Genomic DNA, 14,508 nt, shown 5'->3' with positions numbered 1-14,508 from the left:
ACTCGTCAGCTTGCTTCCAAGTCTGATTCACAAAGACCAGGTTGGTTTTGTGTTGCATCGCCAAGGTGGTGAGAACACAAGGAGAACTATAGATCTGATAGATGTTCTTAATAGAAAGAAACAACAAGCATTGGTTTTAGGCCTTGATGCGGAAAAGGCATTTGATCGCCTGAGTTGGCCTTTTATGTTTTCTGCGCTGAGATGTTTTGGTATAGGGGGGCCCTTCTTGAACGCTATTCGAGCCCTCTACACTCGCCCTACTGCCTTTGTGAAAATGACTCATGCCCAGTCGAAGCTGATACCCATCCACAATGGCACGAGGTAGGGTTGCCCATTGTCCCCATTGTTGTTCGTACTATGCATAGAGCCGCTGGCATGGCTAATACGGGCTCACCCGGACATTCAAGGGGTGGAAGTAAATAGAGTGGCTTTTAAATTGTCACTCTTTGCCGATGACATTCTTCTGACGCTTACAAATTTACATATCTCACTGCCGAATTTATTTCAGGTCATAGAAGAATACGGTAAGCTATCTGGGTACAAGGTCAATAAGTCTAAGACAGAGGCACTGCCTATTAATCTCCCTTCGGAAATATTGAGTAATTTAAAAAGTAATTACCATTTCAGATGGAATGATACCGCCCTTAAGTATTTAGGAGTGAAATTAACAAAAACATATGGTAACCTGTATACTCACAATTTTGTTCCGCTTTTTCAGGAACTTAATGCACTTATGACTAAGTAGATGCCCCTGCCTATCTCTTTTTTAGGGCGTATAGCAGCGGTCAAAATGACCATATTACCTAAGTTACTATACGTGATGGAGACTATTCCGGTCCTGATACCTAAAAAAGACCTAAGAGCGTTGCAATCTTCTATCCTTAGGTTTGTCTGGAATGGGAAGAGACATAGAATTGCATGTAGCACTCTCACTGCCCTTAAAACATAAGGTGGTCTGGGGCTTCCTGACATTACGAAATACTACTGGGCGACGCATTTACGTCGTATCCCGGCATGGTCCTCACTTCAGGCATTCTCTAGATGGATGGAGATTGAGAAGCTATAGCTAGCCCCTATTCACCCCAATGCCCTCTTGTGGTCGTCTTTACCGGAGGACTGTTCTGCTCAACTGCTGGGCCCTATGTTACATACATTTAACATTTGGAAATGTTGTAAGCGGAAATTTCCGTTAGCCTCAGATAAGCCCTCCTTGACCTCATTTTTATTTAATCCTGTGTTTCCAGCGGGACTGCAGGGTTCGTCTTTTAAGCCATGGTTTTCTAATAAGCTATTTAGATTTGCTGATATAGTGGAATATAGGACTCTGGAGATCATATCTTTTGACTTGCTCAAGGAGAGATATAGTCTGCCTGAGTCCTCTAGGTGGCAGCATTTGCAAATAAAACACCTGCTTAGTTCTATGTTTCAAGGCACGAAGGTATCTACTCCAACACAGTTTGAAAGACTATGTAAACTTTCGATCTCTACTAAGGGTCTTATATCGGATATTTACGTCCTCCTCTCAACTCCAGAATCACCTCAGGTCTTACGACATGCATATATGTCCAAATGGGAGAGATACCTTGAAAAAGACATCTCGCCAAGTGAATGGCAGCTTATTTGGCGTAGGGTCGCAATGTCATCCACTTGTGTGACCTTTAGGGAAAATTCGGATAAGATATTAATGTTTTGGTACCATACACCCCAGATGCTTAAACATCTGAACCCCACTGTTTCTGGTAATTGTTAGGGGTGTGATTCTGGTCAAGGGTCTTTGTTCCATATTTTTTGGGACTGCCCAGTTATTTTTCCATTGTGGAAGGAAGTCCAACACCTTTTATTGCAGATTTTTAATATTACCTTCTCACTGGATCCATACATGTTTTTATTGAACATGCCTCCAACGATACTAAAGAAGCCAGTGCTTTATTTGGTACTCTATGTTCTGTCGGCGGCAAAACGCCTTATTGCTAAGTTCTGGAAGAGGCGGGACATACCTACTAAATTAGAGCTGTTTAATAGTATTGCAGAGGTCAGAAGGATGGAGTACTTGACAGCAGTTACTAATAACGCAGTAGATAAGTTTAATACGGTCTGGCAGCCTTGGGATATTTTCTTTGATGTGAGCGACTAGGACCCCCTTCCTCTTTTCTTTTGTCTCTCCTCTCGTGTCTTGTCTTGTCTCTTTATTGTTTTCTCATACTATTCAATATCATAACAGAGTATGCGACTCATTTTCCCGGTTCTCGGGATTTCTCAGGATAAGATGTTATTTGCCTGGGTTTGATTTGAGCTGCATTTTTGATGCTGTATCTTAATGTCATTCCTGTTGTTCTCTCATTTGGAATGTCTGCTTGTCTAATGATCACATGAGAAATTGTACATGTATACTTTTATTATTGTACCTTTTTTCAATAAAAAAGACAATTAAACAAAAAAAAAAGAAAATGCCTAATCTTGTCTGCAATTGTGGACAAGAATAGGACATGTTCTATTTTTTTGTGGAAACGGAAGCACGGATGCGGAAGTGCGGAACGGATGCGGACCCATTTTGCGGACGTGTGAATGGAAAAGATATCCCTCAAAATGAAAATAAATTAAATTATTAAAGTTAGGCAAAAAGCATAGATGTGGTAGGAAATAACAAGTGCTCAGCGGCACTAAATCAGGTGCTCAGCAGCACCAAATCAGAAACCATATGTCCTACCACAATCGGGGGGGGGTTCCAGTGCACATCCATGAATCCCGGAGGGAAAGCAGAAAACATCTATCCCTGGGCTAGATGATGATGTGGTATTGAAGGCCAGGGTGGGCAAAGAACTGTCCCTGATATTGCCCTACAGGGGGGGTTCCAAACGGAACGGATGTTGTCGGTTGTATTAAATCAAACTGAAGCATTTTTCTCTGCCGGATCCCAAAATCCAAAAGCAAATAATGTATGTGAAAGTAGTCTTAAAGGCTATGTACACCTTTGGGGGCAATTTTTTATTTATTATTGCATTGTACTCATTTTGAGCTAAAAATATGATTTTAAATTGGTCTTTATTAAAAATATGGCGTCCTTTTTTCTGTACAGAGCTGACATGCTATAGTAGCACCCTTTGGATTTTCTGTCTTTTCTGTCAGACTAGTAGCTGACGGACTCCTTATCTCTGACATTATAAACACTCATTATAGCTTAATCCTTATCTTATCTTATAAGAATGTGGCTCAAATAAGTGCTTATGACCTCTTAGTAGTTTAGAGATAAGGTTTATCAGGGGACCAGCACAAAGTAAAAGTGAAAGTACCAGTCACACAGCTAGGATGACAGTTAACCTTTTGTGACAGAACAGCTCAATATTTTTAATAAAGGCCAACTGAAAAAATGATTTGTAGCCAAAAATGAGTAACATGCAATCATAAAAAAAAATTGCCTTCGAACGTGTACATAGCCTTTAAATGTTCAGCAGAGCGTCCAGTATTCCGTGGGTCCCCCCTTCCCCTGCTTGTGAATAAGGAATAAAATACCCCCTTTACTTGTATCAACTAAGGAGAGTCAGCAGATTCTGTCGGGAATCTGAGCCAAAATCCTTCCAGAATCCTAAACATTTGAACATGGTCTTAGGCTCTGTTTAAGATGTATACAGTCAGGTCCATAAATATTGGGACATCGACACAATTCTATCATTTTTGGCTCTATATACCACCACAATGGATTTGAAATGAAACAAACAAGATGTGCTTTAACTACAGACCGTCAGCTTTAATTTGAGGGTATTTACATACAAATCAGGTGAACGGTGTAGGAATTACAACAGTTTGCATATGTGCCTCCCACTTGTTAAGGGACCAAAAGTAATGGGACAATTGGCTTCTCAGCTGTTCCATGGCCAGGTGTGTGTTATTCCCTCATTATCCCAATTACAATGAGTAGATAAAAGGTCCAGAGTTCATTTCAAGTGTTCTATTTGCATTTGGAATCTGCTGGCTGAAAAAAACAAAACAAACCCATCAGAGAGATAGCAAAAACATTAGGTGTGGCCAAAACAACAGTTTCGAACATTCTTAAAAAGAAGGAACGCACAGGTGAGCTCAGCAACACCAAAAGACCCGGAAGACCGCGGAAATCAACTGTGGTGGATGATCAAAGAATTCTTTCCCTGGTGAAGAAAACACCCTTCACAACAGTTGGCCAGATCAAGAACACTCTCCAGGAGGTAGGTGTATGTGTGTCAAAGTCAACAATCAAGAGAAGACTTCACCAGAGTGAATACAGAGGGTTCACCACAAGATGTAAACCATTGGTGAGCCTCAAAAACAGGAAGGCCAGATTAGAGTTTGCCAAACAACATCTAAAAAAGCCTTCACAGTTCTGGAACAACATCCTATGGACAGATGAGACCAAGATCAACTTGTACCAGAGTGATGGGAAGAGAAGAGTATGGAGAAGGAAAGGAACTGCTCATGATCCTAAGCATACCACCTCATCAGTGAAGCGTGGTGGTAGTGTCATGGCGTGGGCATGTATGGCTGCCAATGGAAATGGTTCTCTTGTATTTTTTGATGATGTGACTGCTGACAAAAGGAGCAGGATGAATTCTGAAGTGTTTCGGGCAATATTATCTGCTCATATTCAGCCAAATGCTTCAGAACTCATTGGACGGCGCTTCACAGTGTAGATGGACAAAGACCCAAAGCATACTGCAAAAGAAACCAAAGAGTTTTTTAAGGGAAAGAAGTGGAATCACCTGACCTGAATCCGATTGAGCATGCATTTCACTTGCTGAAGACAAAACTGAAGGGAAAATGCCCCCAAAACAAGCAGGAACTGAAGACAGTTGCAGTAGAGACCTGGCAGAGTATCACCAGGGATGAAACCAAGCGTCTGGTGATGTCTATGCGTTCCAGACTTCAGGCTGTAATTGACTGCAAAGGATTTGCAACCAAGTATTAAAAAGTGAAAGTTTGATTTATGATTATTATTATTATGTCCCATTACTTTTGGTCCCTTAACAAGTGGGAGGCACATATGCAAACTGTTGTAATTCCTACACTGTTCACCTGATTGGGATGTAAATACCCTTAAATTAAAGCTGACTGTCTGCAGTTAAAGCACATCTTGTTCGTTTCATTTCAAATCCATTGTGGTGGTGTATAGAGCCAAAAATGTTAGAATTGTGTCGATGTCCCAATATTTATGTACCCGACTGTATATGCTGGTAAAACCAGCTAAGCAAGCTCCCAAATGCAAAACCAGCTCCGATATACAGTTAAATAACATAACATTGACATTGATTCCCATTGCATGAGCGTAACTATAGCCATAGCACGGGGTCACCAACCTTTTGTGTAAGGAGTGCCAATAAAAAGAAAAAATCAAAGGCTGAAGAGCTCAATGTGCTGTGCAATAGAGGAAAGTCATGTAAAAATCAGTAATTAGTTTAATGTACCATTCAGTGTGACCCTTCATACGAGGTGACTTTGAGCTGGACACAGGCCTCAGAGTGCTGCGTAGGGCTGTTTCGATACCAAAATTTTGTTTCGATTTCGATACCATAAAAAGTATTGCGATACTCGATACCATTCGATACCACGCAAAAAAAATTAAACACCAAAAAAGCAGCGTGCATTCCGCATTTTATGGAACGTCCGGCCCATAATTGAACAGTCAGATCCTATTTTTTGGGGGGACAAGGTGTCAAAAAAATGGCAAATTGCGCGGTTTTTATTTTTATTTTTACCTGTTACGGCGTTCACTGCTATTATATTTTAATAGTTCGCACTTTTTTGGGAGTGGCGATATGTAATATGTTTATTTATTGTTTATATATTTTATATGTAAAATTGGGAAAGGGGGTGATTTAAACTTAATATTTTGGGGTTTGTTTTTTTTAACTTTATTTTTACTTTTTATTTAATAACTATTAGGGGCTAGAACCTGGGATCTTTTCATCCCTTGTCCTGATCACCCTAATAGAGCTCTATTAGGGTGAATAGGACTTCACTCTGTCCCTGTTGCTCTGTGCATAGTACACACAGCAGCAGGGAGATTACCATGGCAGCCAGGGCTTCAATAGCATCCTGGCTGTTATAGTAACCGATCGGAGCACCAGGATTACACTGCTGGGGCTCCAATCAGAAGCTACCACTGCCCCACCAATGAATGAAGAGGAGGGGACCCTGTGGCCACTGCCACTAATGATTATAATACTGGGCGGGCGCACTGCGCCACCAATGTTTTCAGTACTGGGGGAAGGGGGGGGGGCGCACTGCGCCACCAATGAAGATAAGTAGCCTTTAAATACAAATACAGGACCTCTATGACAGGGCGCTGCGATCCGCACCTGAGGGGTTAACTGCCGCGGATCGCAGCTCCCTGTCACAGAGGTCGGGTGCCGGGTATGTGATTCTGCCGCTGGCACCCGCCGCTTATATTTGTATTAATGGGTGAGTTATCATCATTGTTAGCACAATGGCCACATCCCCTCCTCCGCCCCTCTCTCTTCTTATTGGCAGCAGCGGCACAGGGGGGATAAGGAGAGAGACTCCTTCTCCTCTGTGCTGCTGAGGAGAACATGGCGCACGCTGACAGTAGCGTGCACCATGTTCTCTGATACTAGGCTGCGCAGTAGCGCAGCCTAGTATCGGTAAATGTCAAATTCCAGTAACGAATCAATACCGATACAAAAGTATCGATTGAGTATCAATAATTCGATACCCACTACAACACTAGTCTGAAGTAGGCCTAACGGGCAGAAGATGGCGTCCAAACACATGAGAAGGGACTGTGTATTTTTTCTTGGCATGCTTCAAGTGATGTGTGAAGCATGTCACTACTCCTCCGAATTTGCCTGACAGACCAAGATATGGGGGACCCCCAACTAACTATACAGTTACTGACAGTGGTGGGGGGCGGCAGTGTATAGTTGGTGGGGCTCCTCCATATACTGGTGCCCTATACACTGGTCACCCCCCACAGTAATAACAACCACAGCTCACTCTCCATGCACCAATCATATCCATATCTCAACCCCCCTCCCCACAGAGTAATTACATTCAGGCTCACTATCCACAGGGGTCATAAATCTTGCTCCCATTGTCCCCTTCCCTCCCAAAAATAGTAAAAAAGCTTGTTCCCTATCTTCGACCACCCACAGAAATCACATGCTGGCTCACCATCCTCCCCCATCCCCCAAAGTTGTCAGAAGGTTGCTCCCCATCATCCCTCCAATAATCACATGTAGGCTCACTATCCCCCACTCTAAAATTAGTCACAGTGCTCCACAGTGCATGACCGTAGTGTTTTGCAGATCTAAGGACCGCACATGGCCGGCACTATTATAGAAAATGCCTATTCTTGCCCTCCATTTTGGACAAGAATAGGACATGCTCTCTTTTTTTGCAGGGCTGGGGAATGGGTAGCACAGTCTGGTGGCTGGCATGGAGGGCAGTGTGATGGCTGAGCCTAGCAGTTGCACCCTGGGTTCTTTCAGCAAAATATGTCCTGCGTAACATCTCAAGAGTTTGTGTATATGGAGCTCATGAAGCAGATTTGGGGGGTTGATGTACAATTGACTCCACTGCATTGTATCTTTCACTACATTCCTTAGGACACCAAAGGGGAAATAACTCAATCCACACACATCAAGGGCACTTACTTATTTTTATTAGTAGTAAAAAAAACAATATTAAGACATTGAATATACCCTACCATCCCTACACTGGAAGAAGCTGTGGGTATAATGAAACATGTTCTTTACATGGATAGGCTGGACGCAGAAAATAATAAAGAGAAGTCTACGAAGCCCTTTTTCTGCAAGTGGAGGGAGTTTATTAGCCATGCTCTGTCTCCTGTTGAAATCCAAGAGGTAATGAAGCCATTGCGCCACACTAAGTGGTACCTGGAAGAACAGATAAAGGGGACATTAGAAAAACTAGGAGTAGAGAACGAGTGTGTGAGTCTATAGTAACAGGTTATGAATATGAGGTGTTACCTGACTGTAAACAGATAAATAGACCAACCAGATATATTTGCGCAGACATCTTTGATGGAGAGTTTGTTCTTGACCGAAAGTTTGGTTCACAGTTGGGGGAATCAGTTGTTGGTGGGAGGAGGGGGGGGGGGGGGGGGGGGGGGGCGAGGAAATGAAAAATGGGAAATATGCCTGTTCTATGATCAAAGTGACACTTTAATGTAAATGTACTTGAGATGACATCTATATTCACTATGTGTAACCAACGGCTCTGTATGCTGCTTATTGGTATTTTCCCTGAATAAAAGTATATAAAAAAATAAAATAAAAGATTTTGTGTATAATGTGATGTGAAATCGGAATCAAGCCAGCAAAGGAGGCAATATGGACAATCACAATACATTAGTAAGTGCCTTGTATTAACATGTCTACATGATAAATGCCATTGCTGAAGTGACAGGACTCCTGTAAGGGAAATTCCAAGGCAAGCTAGAAAGTGCTGGGAGGGCTGTAGATGAGAAACGAAACCGAAAGTTAAGTGAGTAAGATAAAAGGCTTGCAGACGTAGCTAGTACCGGAGAGACCGCTGAACTCAGTCAGTGATAGCTTTTCACAGGTCTTACAAGGGCTGCAGGTTTATCCTTCTCCAGACCGTCTATAGGAGACCACGACATCTGCAGGAGCGCTTTGGAGGTAATCACATGGTTTAGATTTATTTCTGCTTGATTTTGATGTTCATTAGAGTTTTAGAAACAGTATATGTTCTGAAGTATTTTATTAGTACAGCAGATATGAGGCCGTATCTTAGGGCTACTTTGTATGATTATTTGGAACTCCAAGTATCATTTTGCTATGGCATTTCATTTTTGTCATAGCATCCAAAAGTAGCCGAGTACAGCGCTCGGCTATCTCTGAAAGTCCCATAGAAATTGAATGGAGCATCAGACATAATAGACCGCTGCACCATTCAAACAGGGCACAAGGGAGTCCCATTTTTGTGATTATTGGGGGTCCAACCAATGGCGGTTTATAATATGGGCAGTTTGCGTAGCCGCCAAGGTCCTAAGTCTCCCAGGGAGTACTTTGCTACCCAAACAACTTACCATCTTATAGGTGTTGGCCACTTTCTGGCTACTTCTGTTCAATGTGTATGTAGATTATGACACTATTAATATAGACTTTGTTGATATTCTGTGCCATTTGCTATATTTCATAAGCCATGTCCGCACAGAGGTCCTGTCCATAAATCATCTATTGTACTGCATTGAAACAGAGATCAGAACTTTAAAAGTTGAAGTCCTTTTGTGGGGCTAAAATAAAAAGTTAAAAAAGAAAATAAGAAAGTTTAATAAAATTATTTTTCAAGTTTAAAAAAAAATAAAGCCCCTTCCCCAAGCCATCTACCATTGTAAAAAATAGAAAAATATCACATAATCTACCCCGTCAGGTGAATGAAGAAATAAAAACTATAAGGCCTTGTGATAAATACCACACCTCGTGCCCGCTTGACGTCAACTACGTCGAGCTCACGAGACGTGGTATGGTCACGGGTCTACCAAAAACGTGAAGTTACGCCCTCCAGTGGAGCACGTAAGGTCAGGTTGGTATAGCTTACACACACCTCCTGTCCACGCGGGCACAGAGAGGCAACAAGCTGAGAGAGCCTTTTCACTGCCGCAGTGAAACAGCGACTCCTCAGCCTGGGTATCTGCCACCAGCTTCTCGTTTAATATAAGCCCGGTCCGCTAACGGGATTATATAGGGTCAGAAACAAACCCGCGGTAGTTTATAACTAGGCCAAAACATGGACGTGGGGATTCGTGATCGAGATACAAGATAGCACAAGATTAAATTATAGATTTAATCGCCGTATGGGCACACTAGATTAAACACAATATACACAGACAATATATACAGTGGTCTGAGGTTACAGATTACAGGTTATATGGTTACAACAGGGTTAAGCAGTGTAAAAGTCAGTTACCGGGTAAGATCAAAGTTCCTTTTGGTTGGGAGATGTTCTTTGCTGGAGTCCACATGAAGGGCCGTGATCTCAGCTATTTCCTGGGTCCCTCTAAACACATTTGTAGGATGTGACCCCTCTTCAGAGAAAGACACGCCTACTTGCTAGCACCAGACTTTTAACCTGTAGCCAGCCCCTCCCCTCCCGGCCTCAGGGAGGGGTCCACTCCGCCTCTTCTGGGCTGGCAGCAAATGACCCACAAAACCCTTTAGGGTTCATAGCTCCAGACCAGAGGGTCATAGGGAGATGGTTCTGGGACCAATGGACCTGCCTGGGTTCCGGCTACAAGTAGAGCCCAAACCTGGTACCGTTATGTGGTTTCTATGGGGAGATACGGATATCTCCCTACCCTGACCTTGTCCCATTAACCAAAGACCATGGGAACGTACCTCGTGGCCACCGGGACACAAATATGTATCCGGTTTGCGCCTGCGATGGCCAGGCGGTTCATAATTCCTTATGAAAGGTAGGTGCCAACATGTCTGGGAGGTCTCATTGATCCAGGGCAAGGGCGGATACCCCCTGCTGGGGGTTTTCCTGCAGGATTCAGTTGGCTCCAAACTGGTGGAGGTGAGGTGTGACCTTCTCCTTGAATCCTGGACCTCCCTGGGGGGGCTTTCTTCCTTGCCATCTGACACTCAGATGGCTGGGGGGTGGAAACTAATTTTGCATGTACACTGAACATGCCAAGAGGTGCATCGGAGGACAATCAGGCCTGGGGCTTTGAAGCAGGGCCCTCCTGTGGAGTTCACTACCTCCACTATCTGTCAGCAAATGGGGGTGTGAGGACATGGCTGACAGAAATATTAATCCATATTCCTCACAGGCCTCTTTCACACGGGCGAGTTTTCTGCGCGGGTGCAATGCGTGAGGTGAACGCATTGCACCCGCACTGAATACGGACCCATTCATTTCTATGGGGCTGTGCACATGAGCGGTGATTTTCACTCATCACTTGTAGGTTGCGTGAAAATCGCAGCATGCTCTATAGTGTGCGTTTTTCAGGCCCCATAGAAGTAAATAGGGCTGCGTGAAAATCGCAAGCATCCGCAAGCAAGTGAAAATGCGGTGCGATTTTCACGCATGGTTGCTAAGGAGACGATCGGGATGGGGACACGATCTTTATTATTTTGCCTTATAACATGGTTATAAGGGAAAATAATAGCATTCTTAATACAGAATGCTTAGTAAAATGTCCATTGAGGGGTTAAAAAATAATAAACATATTTAACTCACTCCATCCACTTGGTCGCGTAGCGGATCTCCTCTTCTTTCTTCAGGACCTGGGTAAAGGACCTTTGATGACGTCACTGCGCTCAATAGACATTTTACTAAGCATTCTGTATTAAGAATGCTATTATTTTCCCTTATAACCATGTTATAAGGGAAAATAATAAAATCTACAGAACACCTAACCCAAACCCGAACTTCTGTGAAGTCCGGGTACCAAACATGCCGATTTTTCTCACGCGCGTGCAAAACGCATTAAAACGCTTTGCACTCGTGCTGAAAAATCGCGCATTTTCCCACAACGCACCCGCATCCTGTCCGGCCCTCACACGCGACGCCCGTGTGAAAGAGGCCTAACATAACAAAACCCAAAAAGCAATGGCAGAATTGCTATCTTTTCTTTACCCTGCTTCCCAAAAAAAGAAATAAAAACTTATCAAAAATTAATATGTACCCCAAAATAGAACCAATGATAATGGCAACTCAACCCACAAAAAATAAGTCCCCACACAGCTCCATCGAGAGAAAAATTAAAAACATATGCTTGTCAGAAAATAGCTGTACTGGTACCTCAGAGGCTGTTTGAAAGGAATCTATCGAAATCTGAGCTGCAAAAGCCAAAAGGTAGTATTTCCCTTCTGAACCCTGCAGCATACCCAGACAGCAGTTTCCGTCCACATTTATGACATTTTCCTACCCAGTAGAACCCTCCTTACAATTTAAGGCATGGTGTGTCTCAGATGTCACAAGCTGGGCACAACACATTGGGCAGTGAAATGGCATATATGTGGAAAACTTGGAATTTTAATTGCTGTTTAATTACTGCAAAATACATGTGGTATCAAAATGTTTACTCCACCCCCTGATAAATCACCTGAGGGTGGTACTTTTCAGAATTTAGTCACTTACTGAGGATTTCCACTATACGGGTCCCTCAGGGTTTCTGCAAACCTGATGTAGCACCTGAAAACTATTCCAGCAAAATCCGTACTCCAAAAGCCTCATGACACTCCTTTCCTTCTTAGCCCTGCCATGCACCTGTACAGAAGCTGACGTTCTCATTTATGGCATATCTGTAGCCAGTAAAATGTGCCTATGAATTCAAGTAGTGGGGTGTGAGTCTCAGATGGCACCAGCTGGGCACAACGTATTGGGTACTGAAATGCTATATCTGTGGAAAAATGTCAATTTTTATTTTCCACAGTCTGCAACACATTAATTTCTGCAAAATACCTTAAGAGGGATGCAGTTGCCAAAATAGGGTCACTTCTCAGGGGTTCCATGTATTATTTCACCCCAGAACCTCTACAGTTGTCAGCATAAGCTGTGAAATTTACATTGGGCCTCAGATTGCTCTTATACTCCTGAGCTTCGTACGTTCAGGCAAAAGATTAGGGCAACATGTACAGTAGGGTGTTTATAAAACCAGGAAACACAGCATAAAACATATTGGGCACTGAATTGGCATATCTGTGTAAAAATTGCAATTTCACTTTTCACCATCTGCTGTGCATGAAAGGGGTTGTCCAGGTTCACAGCTGAACCCTGACATATCCTCCTTTTCACCCTTTCAGCCCCTCTGAGGTGAGCATCGGAGCATTTCATGCTCCAATGCTCTCTCTTGCCCTGGCTGTATAGCGCAGGGCAAGGGCTGTTTTGTTTACAGTTTACCCTGCTAAGCGGAGGCTTCCGCCTAGCAGTATTGCCGGTGACGTCACCGACACTAATGGGCGGGCTTTAGCGCTGAACTAGACTGTTTTAGAGATCACTGCATCTAGCAGAGACCTGGTCCGTCACCGGATCTAATGAAAAAGCCCATACCCCGGGCGATATAGCGCATGGCAAGGGAGAGCATCGGAGCATGAAATGCTCCAATGTTCATCTCCGAGCGGCCGGAGGGGTGAAAAGGAGGATATTTCCGGGTTCAGCTCTGAACCTGGACATCCCCTTTAAACCCTTCCTTCCCAGCATCGTACATGTATGGCGCAGGGCAGATCTTTAAAGATGGCATCTACTCGTGAGCGTAGCTGGTGGCTGTTGTTTTAAACATTTAACCCCTCAGATGTACCTGGGAGCGCAAAAAAACAGAAGCACAAGCTGTAGTGTGTGCGTCAGCTTCAGTCCTTCTGAATGATCCGAGGTTGCCACACATAGGTTCCTATGGAGACCCTAAAAAATATAAAAATTAAAATCACCCCCTTTTCCCCAAAAATAAATCACGGGCATTGCAGCGTGCAAAAATGCTCACATTTTTAAAGGGGTTTTCTGAAATTTTGATACTGATGACCTATCTTCAGGATAGGTCATCAGCATCTGATCAGTGGGGGTTCGATCAGCTGTTTGAGAAGGCATAAAAATGCTATACAATGTACTGTGCTGGGCCTGGTAAGCACAAAGAAAGCTGCGGAGCTCACAGGAACGTGGCTGCCTTCTCAAAACAGCTGATCGTCGGGGGTCCTGGGTGTCATACCCCCACCGATCAGATACTGATGACCTATCCTGAGGATAGCAAATGAAGAGAGGAAGCGGCAGCATCTCCGGTGAATCCTTTATTCGGACGGACTTTACAGAAAGTGTGCCATAAAAGTAAGCAACAACGTTTCGGCTGTATCCCAGCCTTGTCAAGCCTGGAATACAGCTGAAACGTTGCTGCTTAATTTTATGGCACACTTTCTGTAAAGTCCGTCCGAATAAAGGATTCAACGGAGATGCTGCCGCTTCCTCTCTTCATTTGCTATATGGTTGACTGCTGAGGATCTGCGGTAGTGGTTTGGCTTTTGCATTACCGGGGTGGCCGTTTGCATCCGTGGGTGCTGCTCTACAAACACTTCTGTTTACTATCCTGAGGATAGGTCAAACTCATCAGTATCAAAATCTCGGGAAATCTCTTTAAAATAAAAAAATATTTATCCCATACGGCAAATAGCAAAACAGAAAAAAAGTCTAAATGACCAATTTGCATTTTTTTTTCTTTGTCGCTTTACTACTCACAAAAAATTGTATAAAAAGTTATCAAAAAGTCATACCCAACCCAAAATAGTATCAATGAAAAGTACAGGTCACCCCGCAAAAAGGAGCCCTCACAAAAAGGAGCTTCATGAACATAACTACAAAAAGTTATAGGGGTCAAAATATGGAGATTAAAAGGAAAAACTGTTTTTTTTTCAAGGTTTTTATTTTTTTTCAGTGTTAAAAAACAATACAAACTTGTTATCATCGTAATCGTACTGACCTGAAGACAGTGGCGTACCTCCAATAGAGGCAGACCACGCAGCTGCTGTGGGGCCCGTGAGGAAAAGT

At 43.3% G+C, this 14,508-nt stretch overlaps 1 protein-coding gene across 1 annotated transcript in view; it reads left to right on the top strand.

Annotated features, from left to right (window-relative positions):
- Positions 1 to 8,546: 8,546 nt before the first annotated feature.
- Positions 8,547 to 14,508, top strand: part of LOC121005804 (E3 ubiquitin-protein ligase RNF213-like) — a 407,639-nt gene continuing 401,677 nt past the window's right edge. The window contains exon 1 of the mRNA XM_040438594.1: positions 8,547 to 8,648. The gene's annotated coding sequence lies outside the window, so the exon portion shown is untranslated. The remainder of the gene's footprint in view (positions 8,649 to 14,508) is intronic.

This window comes from Bufo bufo, chromosome 1, assembly GCF_905171765.1.
Source record: "Bufo bufo chromosome 1, aBufBuf1.1, whole genome shotgun sequence".
NCBI classification, from domain to species: Eukaryota; Metazoa; Chordata; class Amphibia; order Anura; family Bufonidae; genus Bufo; species Bufo bufo.
This window is presented reverse-complemented; position numbering and strand designations above follow the sequence as displayed.